Here is a 15,964-nt window from a genome sequence, read left to right on the forward strand (position 1 = left end):
GTCTGACGGGAGGATTCCTACGTGCTGTCTCTCATGAGTCCTCTGTCCCTCTTCAAGCGAAACAGCACGCTGCTCCCAGGGGCTGAGGTCATTGTATGAGGCAGGCTTGGGTCTCCTTTAGTAAACATTCCCTTTAGGACAAAACTGCTTAGCCTTGCTCCCCTTTCTTGAGATATGGATTGTCTACTGACCTTGTGACTAACATTACCCCTTGTTCCCTTGGTAACGGTTGCTGCACGTTTGGTTTTCTGATCTCTATCATTCCCGAAAGAAGTTTCTTGTACCACAGCCTATATATATTCATAGAAAAATCATTAAAGCACCTTTGCTCCAACAGAGCTTAGGTCCCCGGGTCTTTTTTTTGTCTCTCTCTCTTTTACTTTCTTATCGTCGACTCTGTACCACCAGGTTCCGGTCCATTAAAGGACCCCAACAGTGTCTGACTCTTTACAACCCCATGGCCTGTAACACACCAGGCTCCTCTGTCCACGGAATTCTCCAGGCAAGAACACTGGAGTGGGTTGCCATCTCCTTCTCCAGGGAACCCAGGGATCCAGCCTCCATCTCTTGCGTCTCCTGCATTGACAGGCAAATTCTTCACCACTAGCGCCACCTGGGAAGCTTTTCTTTTTTTTTTTTTTTGCTAAGAGGCATGTGGGATCTCCCCAACCAGGGATGAAACTGGCACCCCTTGCGATGGAAGCTGGACAAGAGAAACCATGGCAGTGAGAAGCCCGAGACCCACCACTGGAGAGGAACCCCTGCTTGCCGCAGCGAGAGAAAAGTCCACACTGCGTCCAAGACCCAGCATAGCCAAGAATAAATAAATGATAAAAATAAATCATTTTTTTAATGGAAAGAAAAATAAATGGGATAGTTGGCAGATCTATCAGTTACCTGCAATTTACAAAGAGATACAAAACAGCCCAAAGATAAACGAATAGGCTAAGAGCCAGCGGTCTTTAATGTTGGGGAGGGGGGGATGAAGGTGGGGAGGAGAGCTGATGCATACTTTTTCATTAAAGTGCATTTTTTTATTTCCTCTCAAGATCAGGTGGGAAGCGGGAGGACGAGCTCATGCCTGTTTTCTAATATCTTTGCCCGAACTAGTCTCATTCCTCAAGAGACCCTGCTCCGAAGCCCCCCTCCTATTCTCCAAAGAAGTCTGTGGCAGCCTTGTAATACATTCTGTTCACTCTGTCAAGCACGTGTAAGAGGATTTCTATTGTTTGTAAAACAAACGTGGCTTTGATAACATTCAAATTATCAGGAGAAAAAGAAAAAAAAGAAAAAACACCATAAAAGTTTGCCGATGAGACTCTAACCCCTTGTCTGCCCTTCCTTTTCCAAAATCGTTTTGTTTAAAGATGTCAGGCAGGGACTTCCCTGGTGGCCCAGTGGCTGAGACTCTGAGCTCCCAAGGCAAGGAGGGGCCCAGGTTAGATCCCTGGTCAGGGAACTCAGATCCCACACACTTGCAATTAAGACAAAGCACAGACAAGTAAATAAACAAATATTGTTTTTTTTAAAAAAAGACCTAGGGTACCCTGGGTAGACAGTCACCAAGGTCTACACACTTCCCAAGGATGTTGACACTGGTGTGTGGTCCAGAAACACATACGGAAAGGTGAATAGTCAAAAGAAGGCAATGGTCTTGGATGACCGTGATTGGAACAAGTGGTTGGCAGTTCATTACATCATCGTCGTTACCCAGGAATCCTTTCTTGAAAGGCAGAAGGTCTGGTAACAGGCGGCCAGTATCTCTAGTGAGCAACCATAGATTGCAGCTGAGTAAATACATCTGTTCTACCCCCACCTGGAGCTCCCATCCTGTCCACTGCATCCTTCACGGGTTCTCTGAAAGTGAAACTGTTGTTCGCTTAGTCGTGTCTGATTCTTCTGCAACCCCCAGGGACTGTAGCCCGCCAGGCTCCTCGGACCATGGGCTTCTCCAGGCAAGAATACTGGAGTGGGTTGCCATGCCCTTCTCCAGGGGAATCTTCCCGACCCAGGGATCGAACCTGGGTCTCCTGCACTGCAGGCAGATACGTTATCATCTGAGCCACCAGGGAAGCCCCTAAGGGTTTTGTACCTGGCCTCAAACCTTTAGAGATTCTCTCTCTGTCCGGTCCTGCCTGGATCTGGTCCCCAGTCACAGGATCTGGCCTGCAAGAAGACCCTCAGTCCCTTCATGACCACCTCCAAGGACTGAGGCTGCCCTGGGATAGGCCCCTTCAGGCACAAATGTTACTCTTTAGTCTTTACGTCACCTGGAAATGACTCTGTGTCCACACAGGAGTTCTGCCACAGCTCCCCAGAAATCACCTTGCTTTGTGTTTGTACGAGCCCCAGCAAACTCCCCTGAGATAATTCACAAACTGTCATCCAGACTAAGCCTTCCTAACAAACTCATCAGCGCTGTATGAAAAAAAATATATTATTTAAATACTTGTTGACCGAACTATGCAAACAGACTTCTACAAAAGTCGCGGGTAAAATGCCGTTTCTCACCCTACTGCCTAGAAAACACTTCCTTTCTCACGCTATGTTTCAAATTTTAAACATCCGTGAATTCCACTTTGCTTTCTAGAGCTCTTAATTTCTTCGTACTAATAATTCATAATCTTTCAAAGAATAATTTAGCTGCCTTTCTTCTTTTCTCGTACACAGAGCACATGAAAATTAATGACTAAAATAGATGAAATGGTATCTTGTTAAGAAAATTATAAATGTTTAAGTCACCTGAATTTTTAAATATTTCCGTAATAATAAGGAGCTCAGGAGAGAACATTCAACACAAAAGTCTCTACTTTTGAGCTACGGTAAAAATTCTGGGACTTCACTGGTGTCTCAGGGGTAAAGAATCCGCTTGCCAATGCAGGAGACACAGGTTCAATCCCTGATTCAGGAAGATGCAGGCAACTAAGTTCATGTGTCATCACTACCAAGTCTGCGCTCCAGAGCCCAAGAGCTGCAAATAGTGAGCCCACACGCCCTAGCCCTGCCCTGCAACAAGAGACTCCAGTGCAATGAGAAGCCCATGCCGCAAAGAAGACCTAGCCACAGCCCAGAATAAATTAACTAAATAATAAATTTAGAAAGTATTTGTTCAGTTTCCTAGATTCAGAGCTGGAAGCTTCTGTGGAGCCCTGCACCAATTTTGGTCACAGGACCAAAATCTCCGGAACTGACTAACTCCCATAGCAACAGTTGCCATGAGCCTCCAGATCTAAATGAGCCCGCCCCCTGACCCCATATTAGGTAAAATACCCATGCTATTACCTACCCTACAGGATCCTAACCAATCACCTAATGCCACCCACTCTTCCAGTACAAATTTTCTGTGTTGAGGCTATAAAAACTGGCTACTAGCCCACGAAAGGAGTCGGCTCTCCCACGAGCCAGCCTCCTGTTCTAACAGGATCTTTCACGCTAATAAACTTGACTCTCCTCTCATTCTGCCTCATGCCTGGAAACTCTGTTCCAACCCACGCACAGACCATGACAGATTCCAGATAAATAAATACATGTACAGTCCTGGAAATTCTTTCTTTTCACTAGTTATGAGCCGTTTCTTTTCAAATAAAGTCTTAGTTTCAGGAGGATGAAGACAGACTACAAGCTCACTAGGAATCATTATAATACTATGGGAAAGAAAAAAGTTCATTTATGGCAAAGAGAAAACGTCTTTCAAATTTTTACTTACAAGTAAAGAGTTGTATTTTAAAATTGGATCAAAACATGTTTGTTTCCACAACTAGACTGATAATGATGGAAAAAAAAAAAAGATACCAACTACTTTCAGTACATAGTATCAATAGATGTATATTAGAATGGTTGGAAATATGTATTGAGAAATGGAATGAAAAAGTGTCTGACTCTTTGCAACCCCACGGGCTGTAGGCCGTCAGGCACCTCTGTCCAAGGGATTCTCCAGGTAAGAATACTGGAGTGGGTTGCCATGCCCTCCTCCAGGGGATCAAAGCTGGGTCTCTTGCGTTGCAGGCATATTCTTTACCATATGAGGCACTGTCAAACTTTGTCACAGTCACCAGCAACTGAAGCCACCAAAGATGGTGACCTGGTGTGCTGAAAGAGAACTCGGGAAGTGAAAACTCGGAGGAAGCTCAGAAAGTGGAAACACAGGATACGGGCCCCACATCGGGTTGCAGGGTAAAGTCAATTCTGACTCCAGGTTGGAACTATTTCTGTGACTTGTTTTTTTTTTTTTTTTTTGCTTTTGTCACTATAATCATACATTATGGCCAGCCTCGGAGAATCCTGCCTCTCTACCTGAGTGTTAATAAGCTAGAGTACTTTTGTTCAGGACCCTGTCCACCTGTGGATGGCTAGAGGAAGGAAGAAATTAGCCCACTTCCTGCCCGAGGCTGGCCATTCCAGGAGATATTTGTGAGACTGATTGCCTTTTTGGTTCCTCACCTCCCTCTGTCCTATAAAAGAACCTGGCATCCAGACCCCAGGAAGATGGTTATTTTGAGACATTAGTCTGCCATCTTCTCAATTTGCTGGCTCCCTGAATAAAGTCCTATTCCTTGCCTCAACACTTGTCTCTGATTCACTGCCCTGTCATGCAGGGGGCGAAGTGAGCTAGGACTCAGTCACAGTAGCTGAAGTGCATATCAAAGGAATGATTTCAGTGAGCCCAGACTCTTGAATTTTCCTATACACAGTAAAGAGCAAAATTCCTTACCTTGGGGTATCTGGTTCTGCCCTTTGTTGCAAAACTTCTATATAATCCAGCTCCTCCTTTGCCTCTTTGGAGCAGTTCTCTCAGGGTCACACGAGATGCTGCCTCCCGGGTTTGAAGTCCTAAAAAGTTCCCACTGAATAAAACAACTGTCAAGTTTTAGGTGGCACATATTTTGTTTTTAGTCAACAGTATCAACAATGTTAAGTGTGCATGCCCATCTAGGCAACAAATCCATCCTAGGAAGGTAGGCAGACAAAGGTTCAAACAGATGTGCAAACATTCTCATCACAGTTTTAATTAAAACAGAAAAAGCAAAATTTAGAAACATTCTAAATATTCATCAATTTGTTGTTGTTCAGTCACTAGGTCGTGTCCGACTCTTTGTGACCCCATGGACTGCAGCACACTAGGCTTCCCTGTCCTTTACTATCTCCTGGAGTTTGCTCAAACTCATGTCCATTGAGTCGGTGATGCCATCCAACCACCTCATCCTCAGCTGCCCCCTTCTCCTCCTGCCTTCAATCTTTCCCAGCATCAGCATCTTTTCCAATGAGTCGGCACTTTGCATCATCAATAGGTCTAGCTAAACAAATGGTCGTACAGTTTATACAATTAAATACTAGTAATCTACTTAAAATGATAAGAGACAGGATGAACAGATAGATGGATAGATAAAAGGAAAGGAGGGAGGGAAGAAGGAAGGAATAAATCATCATTGATCTTATCATCCTTGATCTCTTCTCATAGGGGAAGAAAAGCAAATTCAGGTTTTGTATTTATTAGCATTGACCTTGATCATGGCACAAATCATGAGCCACATTTTTTAATGCCAGGATCAGCTCATTTCTACACTAATAACTGTCATCAGGACTTGGAGTTACGACGTATCTATCATCCCTGAGAAACTCAAGGAAAAGGAAGATTTCTGTAGGTCTCTGGGGTCATCTGTATCTGATTCATCATCTGATAATGACAGGTTTTTCATTTAACTAACAGGTGGATAGGCTCTTGATGCAGGAGAAGGTGCATGAGGACACACCCTGCCCTTTCGTCTCTCACACCTGGCTTGGACCCAGCTCAGCAAATTAGTATTCCATGTAACCCAAGCGACAAGCCTAAAGAGAAGAGTATCAGAGAAAACTCTCTCATCTCCTGGAACAAGGACTTGCGAATGTTGGTCTGTATTTCCATTTTATAAGCGATTCTACACAGGATGTAGAAGTTACAAGCACGGGCCATTTGCCTGCCTGACGTTCTTGGAAATATCTTACTCCAAACTCTCTCCAGAGTGATTTTTTCCCCCTCTCTTTTCTTTCACTGAACAGATGGATAGAAACATGAATTTTATCCTGTAATGTCAAATTGTGTTTGCCCAACATTTGCGAAACTTGCTGCCTGGGAAACTTGACCAGAAAATTTTGGAGTAAAACCAGACATGTGAGCAGAACAAAATGGGCATCTCTCATTCTGCAATTCACACTTATAAACAAGTTATTATGCATTAAACTAAAACTGCCCAGGATCAAATTTTTTTTAAAAAAAATTTCAAGTGGAGATGTCTCATCTATAAAATCCTCTGCTCTCTTCCAGGATTCCTAATTGAGAGGAAGTACAAGCAATAAAAATACCCAAATCAGAAATTATTAGCTCTGTTATCACAGTAAAATTTCTCTAAGATGACCCCGAGTTAATGACTTTCTCAGACTAATCAACAGAGCCCATTCCTTCTGTAAAACACTCTGACTAACTTCTTAACACACTAAACTCCTGTGGCTAGACTCTGGGCGATGTAAATATATAAATATATATTTGAGTATAAACACACAGATGTATACACATATTTGTTTATTCATTTTTATACCTATATATTGTTTTATGGGCTTCCCAGGTGGCACTGGTGGTCAAGAATCCAACAGGCCAGTGCAGGAGACATAAAAGATGCAGGATCAATCCCTGGGTCAGGAAGATCCCCTAGAGAAGGAAATGGCAACCCATTTCAGTTGCCTGGGAAATTCCATGGACAGAGGAGCCTGATGGGCTACAGTTTTTGGGTTTGCAAAGAGTCGGACGTGACTGTCTGAGCACACACGCACACACATACATGTGGCTTTACGTGTTATATAGTGCGTACTGTTAGTCAATTAGTCGTATCCAACTCTTTGTGACCCCACTGACTTTACCCCACCAGGCTCCTCTGTCCATGGGATTCTCCAGGCAAGAATACTGGAGTGGGCTGCCATTCCCTTCTTCTACATGTTATATGCAAATATATGAACAGTTTATAAATAATTATATATATATATAATTTAGTTTTATATATATATTTAGTTAGTTAGTTAGATGAACCCAAGCTTCCTTTTCCAGATTCCAGGATGGGTCATTCCCAAAAATCTGTCCAAAGCGATATTCCTATCCTGCTACCTCCATGGCCTAGCGCCCACCCTATTGGTACAGAAAAGTAGTAGAAACTCATTTCTTCCCCCCTCGTCCACAATGACCTAACCTTACACCTAGTGATCAATTCCATTCCCCTTAGCACACTGGAAAGAGAAACTGGATCACTTCCCCATAAAGGCAACATGACAAATTACGGATTTCCTGGAAATGTGTTTATATTAAGCTTCTTTTCTTTTTTAGCAAGAAATCAATATATTATGTATCTCTATAAAGTTAAATATACTGTTCGAAGTATGCACACATTTGTTATATGATTCCTCATTTTTACTGACTATTAATTAACTGAATGATTATAAGTCTTGATCTCTTTAAATAAGAAATGGGTGAATGCATGAGAACTCTTCAGAAAATGGGGTAAGAACTACTTTAACTTTGTTTACACATTCCTGCTGGTCCATTAACTATAACAAAAATCCCAGATTTCTAGTGAAAGTGAAAGTTGCTCAGTCGTGTCTGACTCTTTGCGACCCAATGGACTATACAGTCCATGGAATTCTCCAGGCCAGAATCCTGGAGTGCGTAGCCTTTCCCTTCTCCAGGGGATCTTCCCAACCCAGGGATTGAACCCAGGTCTCCCACATTGCAGGCGGATTCTTTACCAGCTGAGCCACAAGGGAAGCCCAAGACTACTGGAGTGGGTAGTCTATCCCTTCTCCAGGGAATCTTCCCAACCCAGGGATGGAACCCAGGTCTCCCGCACTGCAGGCGGATTCTTTACCAGCTGAGACACAAGGGAAGCCCAAGAATACTGGAGTGGGGAGCCTATCCCTTCTCCAGTGGATCTTCCCAGCCCAGGAATCGAACCAGGGTACCTTTCTAGTAAAGGTTAGATTACAGACCAGTAGGTGTCCTCCCAGTCCCTGCTGAGCTTCAGACGGATAGGTCCTCCGATCAAACCTAAAGTACAAAGAATACGCAGCCCCTGTGATCCCCACAAGGAGAGGGTGTGAACACGGTGGTGCAGGTTCCCAAACTCGAACACACTGTGACCCTGCCCCAGAGGCAGGCTGCTCTCCCACGGGGAGTGTTAGTAAATAAGGCAGGTGCAGGGGAATGCAGTGTGGAAAGTGTGCACAGAAATGTCTGTCCCTCAGTGGACACAGGGCTTCCCTGATGGCTCAGTTCGCCTGAGGTGTAGGAGACACAGGAGACGCAGGTTCGACCCCTGAGTCGGGAAGGTTCCCCTGGAGAAGGAAAATGGCAACCCACTCCAGCATTCTTGCCTGGAGGATTCCATGGACAGAGGAGCCTGGAGGGCTACAGTCCATGGGGTCAGAGAGAGTCAGACACAACTAGAAGACTGGGCAACACGCAATGGAGATGGGCAGAGATGGGCAGCTGTTCACATTTCTACACCTTGCTCAGTGGTTGAACCCTGAGTGTATTAGGTACAGTAGAAAACACTACTGAGATAGCAACATGGATACGCCTGGAGATGATCATACCAAGTGAAGTCAAAGAAACTTCCGTAGGATACCACATTTATGTGTAACCTAAAATATGACACAGATGACGCCATCTAGGAAATACAGACTCACAGACATAGAGAACAGGCTTATGGTTACTAGAGAAGAGACGAGGAGAGATAATGAGGAGGTTGGGGTTAACAGATACTATATACAAAACAGGTAACCAACATGGAACTAGTGCACAGCACAGCGGGCTATATCCAGTATTCTATAATAACGGACAAAGGAAAAGAACCTGAAAAAGAATAGATATATATGTATAACTGAATCACTTTGCTCTAACACCTGAAACTAACACAATATTGCAAATCAACCATACTTCAATTAAAAAAAAACCCTATTAAATTAAATTAGAGTATTTGTAGGTAATGAACTATAAATGCCATCAAATTTTGGGAAAATGTTGTGTTTAACTATGAACCAAGAAGTTTAAAACAACTCCCCCCCCAAATAACATCTAACATTTTTTTTTCTAATTCAAAGAATTTGGATTCTTGAAAGAAAAGTCAATATTTCTGATGTCTAAAGAAATATTCAGGGACTTCCCTGGTGATCTAGTGAATAAGACTCTTCACTGCTGGACTTTCCTGGTGGTCCAGTGGTTAAGAATCCACCTGCCAAAGCAAGAACACGAGTTTGATCCCTGCTCCGGGAAGATCCCACATGTCTTGGGGCAACTAAGCCACAACTACTGAGCCCAGATGGCCTACAGCCAGTGCTCTTCAACAAGGCAAAGCCACCAGAATGAGAAGCCCATCATCCTCAAGTGGAGAAAGCCCACACACAGCAACCAAGACCCAGCTCACGCTAAATAAAGACTCCCCACTTCCAATGTAGCGGGCGCGGGTTTGATCCCAGGTTGGTAAACTGAGATCCTCCATGTCGCATGGTGCAGCAAAAAGAAAAAAGAAAAACTAGTATTTCAATCAGGCTGTATGTGCCCTTAAGCTTAAAAGTATTGATAAATACATTGAGAAGTGTCTTTCATTGTCATATTATTTCTGAGTCAATCTGATGACGCTGCTGTTCGAACTATTCAAGGGACTAATTCAGCGAAGACAAGCTCTCTTTGCCAGACTACAGGCACCATTCCAGAATGGACTACTCTCCACGATCTATCCAGAAAAATATTCCTGGTACGTCTGTGGGCTATTATCTTCAGGGGATGGAAGAGTGAAGGCGGGAGGAGAAGGGGACGACAGAGGATGAGATGGTTGGATGGCATTGCCAACTCGATGGACATGAGTTTGGGTAAAGTCTGGGAGTTGGTGATGGACAGGGAGGCCTGGCGTGCTGCAGTCCATGGGGTCACAAAGAGTTGGACGTGACTGAGTGACTGAACTGAACTGAACTGAAAAGGGACAGAAAACTCATTCTTTTTTCACCCTTGTTCACATTGACGTGACCTTTGTTGTTGCTGTTTAGTCACTCAGTCCTGTCCGACTCTGTTGGAGCGGGCCCACCAGGCTCCTCTGTCCATGGGATTCTCCAAGCAAGCATCCGGGAGTGGGTTGCCATTTCCTGCTCCAGGGGATCATCCCAACCCAGGGACTTAACCAACTGCAGATGAATTCTTTACCACAGAGTCCCTGGGAAGTCCCCTGACCAAACCTTAGACCCACCAATAAATTCCATTCCCCTTAGCACATCAGATAGACAGATTCAATCACTTTCCTATCAATGCAACACAACAGATTAAGGAGTTTCTAAAACTATCATCTTTGTATTAAGTACAGCTTCTCTTTTCTCTATTTAGCAGGAGATCAATAAGTAGACAACTCCAAGGCTGTGTGGAGTGGGGCAAAATAAACACACCTAAGTAATTCCAGACAGAAGCCTGGAATCTTAAGTCAGTTAAGCTCTTTACCTGTAGATGGCACGCACTGCTTGATTTGGAAAAGCCATTTCAGCTTGTCTATTTCTCCCTCTTTGCTGGGGCGGGGGTGATGAATACAAAAGCACTCCCCACTCAGAAGTGGAAATAACTGACCAAAGCAACGTCTCTGTGTGTTCTGTGACTGCCAAGGAGTCAGGAAACCTATCACCGTGGCAGGATCCTTGCGGGAAAGTGCATTTGCTCTCTGATTAGGGGAACACTGACCCAAGGTTACAGCTGCTACCAGCAGCCTTGCTCCTAAGATTCCGTTGTTCCCCATTGGAAATTACAACACAGAGAATGGGGTTTCGGGTGTTTGTGTGTGTGCAGCTTTATCTTAGCTGGCAATGGGCTCATCTGTTCATTAACAGGAACGTATGCACCTGCCAATGTGGGAGGCGCAGGAGACACGGGTTTGATCCCTGGGTCAGGAAGATCCCCTGGAGGAGGGCATGGCAACCCTCTCCAGGATTCTTGCCTAGAGAATCCCATGGACAGAGGAGCCTGGAGGGCTATAGTCTGCTGCTGCTAAGTTGCTTCGGTCGTGTCTGACTCTGTATGACCCCATATATGGCAGCCCACCAGGATCTGCTGTCCCTGGGATTCTCCAGGCAAGAACACTAGAGTGGGTTGCCATTTCCTTCTCCAATGCAAGAAAGTGAAAAGTGAAAGTGAAGTCACTCATGTCTATGGAGTCACAGAGTTTGACATGACTGAGCATGAATGCAAACAAATTGGCAAGGAAAGAAGAAATGTTTTCTCACCTGAATTGAAAATTAAATTATATATATATATATATATATAAATATTTCATGTGTCTAGGTACTCAGTCATGTACAACTCTTTGTGACCTCATGGACTGTAGCCCACCAGGCTCCTCCATCCATGGGATTCTCCAGGCAAGAATACTGGAGTAGGTTGCCATCTCCTCCTCCAGGAGATCTCCCTGACCCAGAGATTGAACTTGCATCTCCTGTGTTTCCTGCATTGGCAGGCAGATTCTTTACCTCTAGTGCCACCTGGGAAGCATTTAAACAAATATAATCTATGTTGACCATAAATAATATTTTATATATTTTGAGAAATAATTTGTAAATACATTTATAAAAATGTCTTTTATGTTAACCAAAATGAGTTTAGGGCTTCCTTTGTGGCTCAGCTGGTAAAGAATCCACCTGCAATGTGGGAGACCTGGGTTCAATCCCTGGGTTGGGAAGAGCCCCCGGAGAAGGGAATGGCTACTCACTCCAGTGTTATGGCCTGGAGAATTCCATGGACTGTATACATAGTCCATGGGGTCACAAAGAGTCTGGCACAGCTGAGTGATGTACAAGACAAAGTGTCAGTTTTGTTTCTTGAACATATACACCCTCCCACGCATGGCTTTGGAGATCTTTGATACAATGGGCCCATCTTTGGACTTCCCTGGTGGCCCAGTGGTTAAGAATCCACCTGCCAATGCAGAGGAGACGAGTCCTATCCTTGGTCCCTGGTTTGGGAAGATTTCACATGCCGTGGGGCAACTAAGCCCATGTACAACATGGCTTAGTTACAACTACTGAAGCCTGCATGCTCTTGAGCCCATGAACTGCAGCAAAGAGTAGTCCCCATTAACCACAACTAGCGAAAGCTCTCAAACAGCAAGACCCAGTGCAATCAAAAATAAATCAATGCATCAAAACGTCTCCTTCTTCCACTTTGAGTCCCATCTACGATTTCCCTCTGCTACTCCAGCTAAACCACTCTGGCCACTTAACGGGCAGGTTTAACTGAAATATTGGAGAAGGCAATAGCACCCCACTCCAGTACTCTTGCCTGGAAAATCCCACGGACAGAGGAGCCTGGTAGGCTGCAGTCCATGGGGTCGCTGAGAATCAGACACGACTGAGCGACTTCACTTTCACTTTTCACTTTCATGCATTGGAGAAGGAAATGGCAACCCACTCCAGTATTCTTGCCTGGAGAATCCCAGGGGTGGGGGAGCCTGCTGGGCTGCCGTCTATGGGGTCGTACAGAGTCGGACATGACTGATGCAACTTAGCAGCAGCAGCAGGCTCCTCTGCCCATGGGATTCTCCAGGCAAGAATACTGGAGTGGGTAGCCATTCCCTTCTCCAGGGGATCTTCCTGACCCAGGGATCGAACCCTGGTCTCCTGCATTGCAGGTAGATTGTTTACTATTTGAACGACCAGGGAAGACCCACCTGAAATACACATCGGATTGTTATAACTCTGCAATTGGCTTTCTCTATTATGGCAACCCACTCCAGTACTCTTGCCTAGAAAATTCTATGGATGGAGGAGCCTGGTGGGCTACAGTCCGTGGGGTCGCAAAGAGTCGGACACAACTGAGCGACTTTTCACTTTTCACATTCTCTCTAGATAGAATACTCCTACTGACCCAATAGATTCCTGTTGAACCCAATCTACTCTGGTTGACCAGATGTCCCTGGAAATAATGCCTCCTGGCAGGTAGTGACTGTATGTTATTTCACAGGGGAATCTTCAACTCCCATGCATTTTTGCTTCATCAAATCACAGATTCACCACGGAGATATTCCTCAAACTCCAGGCTCACAGTCCCACCCCACTGGTTTAATCCTTCAGTCAGCACTTTTTACAGCCCCAGAGTTCAGCGAAATGCCTTGATGACAACGTCATAAATGAGGAGGGTAAGACAAAGCTACTTGTTGTTTAGTTGCTAAAAGACTCTGACTCTTTGTGACCCCATGGACTGTAGCCCGCCAGGCTTCTTTGTCCATGGGATTTCTCAAGAAAAAATACTGGAGTGGGTTGCCATTTCCTTCTCCAGGGGATCTTCCCAAGCTAGGGATCAAATCCAGATCTCCCACATTGCAGACAGATTCTTTACCATCTGAGCCACCATGGAAGCCCAAGAATACTAGAGTGGGTAGTCTATCCCTTCTCCAAGGGATCTTCCCAACCCAGGGATCGAATCTGCGTCTCCCGCATTGCAGGCAGATTCTTTACCACTGGGCCACCAGGGAAGGACCAAAGCTATAGCTTCTTCAAATTCCAATCCTAGGAACCTCCCTGGCGGTACAGTGGCTAAGACTCTGTGCTCTCAATATAGGGGGCCAGGGTTTGATTCCTAGTCCGGGAACTAGATTCAACCTGCTGCAGCTAAGACTTTGCATGTCACAAATAAAAGACCCCACATGAGGCAGCCACACTGGGTCCAGCCAAATAAATTAAAAACAGTCCAATCCAGGATTTCCCAACCATTGCACTTTCCAACGCCTTGATATCTGGGGCTGGACAATTCTTTGATATGGGGGGGGGGGGCGGTGGTTGTGGGCACTGTAGGATATTTAGCAATACCCGTGACCTCTACCCACTGGATGACCATACAACCACCTCTCTCCAGTTGTCAACATGTCTTCAGACCTTGCCAAAGAACAGCCCTAGAAGACCTGTGCACTTCATGTCTTCTGAACATTCACAGAGAACAATACACTGACAAAGGCTCTGAAAAATCCTATGATGAAGAAATAAGTCATTTCAATTGCATTTTCCAGTGGATTTAGCCGTTTGCATATCTCACCAACTGTGGTGCTGGAGAAGACTCTTGAGAGTCCCTCGGACTGCAAGGAGATGAAAACAGTCAATCCTAAAGGAAATCAACTCTGATTATTCATTGGAAGGACTGATGCCGAAGCTGAAACTTCACTACGTTGGTCACCTGATGTGAAGAGCCAACTCACTGGAAAAGACCCTGATGCTGGGAAAGACTGAAGGCAAAAGGAGAAGAGGGTGGAGAAGAGGTGGTTAGATAGCATCAGTGACTCAATGGACATGAATTAGAGCAAACTCCAAGAGATAGTGGAGGGCAGAAGAACCTGGTGTGCTGCATGCAGTCCATGGGGTTGCAAAGAGTCGGACATGACTTAGCGACTGAACACCAACCCTCACAAAGCTAACCTTGAACAGAAGAACATTAGAGAAACACTGTTCTATGAAATCTTCTTATTAACCCTATTTTAAGTACATGAGGCAAGCACCTGACCTAATTGAGGCACTTGTGAAAATACAGCACATAATCAAATGTATATTTAAAAACCTTCAGTTTTTTGCTTATGAATGGCCACCTAATAGACACATTTGTAATGGAGATTGGCACTCTAAAATTACTTCAATTAACCTAGGACTTATTATCTGCCAGTATATTTGTCTTGAAATAAATTTTTCTAGTAATATACAGTGTTCCAAAGGGAGCTCCTGTGCGTTGGTGATGTACTATGTGTTCAATTATTTACCAAATTCATTGTAGTTCAGTTCAGTCGCTCAGTCGTGTCCGACTCTTTGCGACCCTGTGGACTGCAGCACACCAGGCCTCCCTGCCCATCACCAACTCCTGGAGTTTGCTCAAACTCCTGTCCATCGAGTCGTTGATGCCATCCAACCATCTCATCCTCTGTCGCCCCCTTCTCCTCTTGAGTTCAGTCTTTCCCAGCGTCAGGGTTACTAGTTGATAATTTTTACAGGTGAAATATTGAAAAGAGAATGAGCTTTAAAGCTAGCTATGTATCCAACGCATAAAACATCCCTCACAAACACAGTTGTGTTAGAAAAATTATGCAAGCCTTTTGAAATAAGAATGTTACTATTTAATAACCCAGAGAATTGTTGTGGGGCTTCCCCCTGTGGCCCAGCTGGTAAAGAATCCACCTGCAATGCGGGAGACCTGGGTTCGATCCCTGGGTTGGGAAGAATTGTTGCGCTATTATGGACACCAGTTCCAATGTGTGTCGGGCGTTCCCACAGTTATCAAGTAATTCTCGGACACAGGCTGGATGTCCTACAACACAACTCAATTCTGACACTATCTACCTGGAGATACAGTCAGATCCATAGGTTAAAGATTCAGTCCTACAAGACAAGCGATTTAACACACACACACACACACACACACACATATCTACAAGACTGCCCCAAACTCCGTAAACTTCAGAAGCCAATCCCAAGTCCAGAGTTTCACCGGTGATTCTGACCAACCGGCTCTGTATCAGAATTTGCCACAAACCCCACCCGGGGTTTGATTAATTTCCTAGAGCAGCTCACAGAACTCAGGAGAAAACTTTTACTTACTAGATTGCTGGCTCATTACGAAAGACACAACTCAGGAACAGCCACCTGGGAGAGGTGCCCAGGGCAAGGTCTGAGAAGGGAGGACTCTTTGCAGGCTGCCATTGTCCCCAAACGGCCACATGGTCACCTACCCGGAAATTCCCCCAACCCCCTTCTTCTTTTTTTTTTTCTTTCCTGGAGGCTCTATTATGTAGGCACGATTGACAAGACCATTGACCACTGGGGTTTAAGTCAACGTCCCGCCCCCTCGCCCCTCCTTGGAGGTCGGAGGGGGATGGGACTGAAAGTTCAGACCCTAGGCGCTTCCGGGTTGGTTCCCATGGCAACCAGCCCCCAGACTCCG

The 15,964-nt window shown here is 44.9% G+C and overlaps 1 long non-coding RNA gene across 1 annotated transcript in view; it reads right to left on the reverse strand.

Annotated features, from left to right (window-relative positions):
- Nucleotides 1–15,728, reverse strand: part of LOC122689261 — a 105,858-nt gene extending 90,130 nt beyond the window's left edge. The window contains exon 1 of the long non-coding RNA XR_006339780.1: nt 15,622–15,728. This is a non-coding gene — a long non-coding RNA (uncharacterized LOC122689261). The remainder of the gene's footprint in view (nt 1–15,621) is intronic.
- Nucleotides 15,729–15,964: the final 236 nt, after the last annotated feature.

Source organism: Cervus elaphus, chromosome X, assembly GCF_910594005.1.
Source record: "Cervus elaphus chromosome X, mCerEla1.1, whole genome shotgun sequence".
In the NCBI taxonomy this organism is placed as follows: Eukaryota; Metazoa; Chordata; class Mammalia; order Artiodactyla; family Cervidae; genus Cervus; species Cervus elaphus.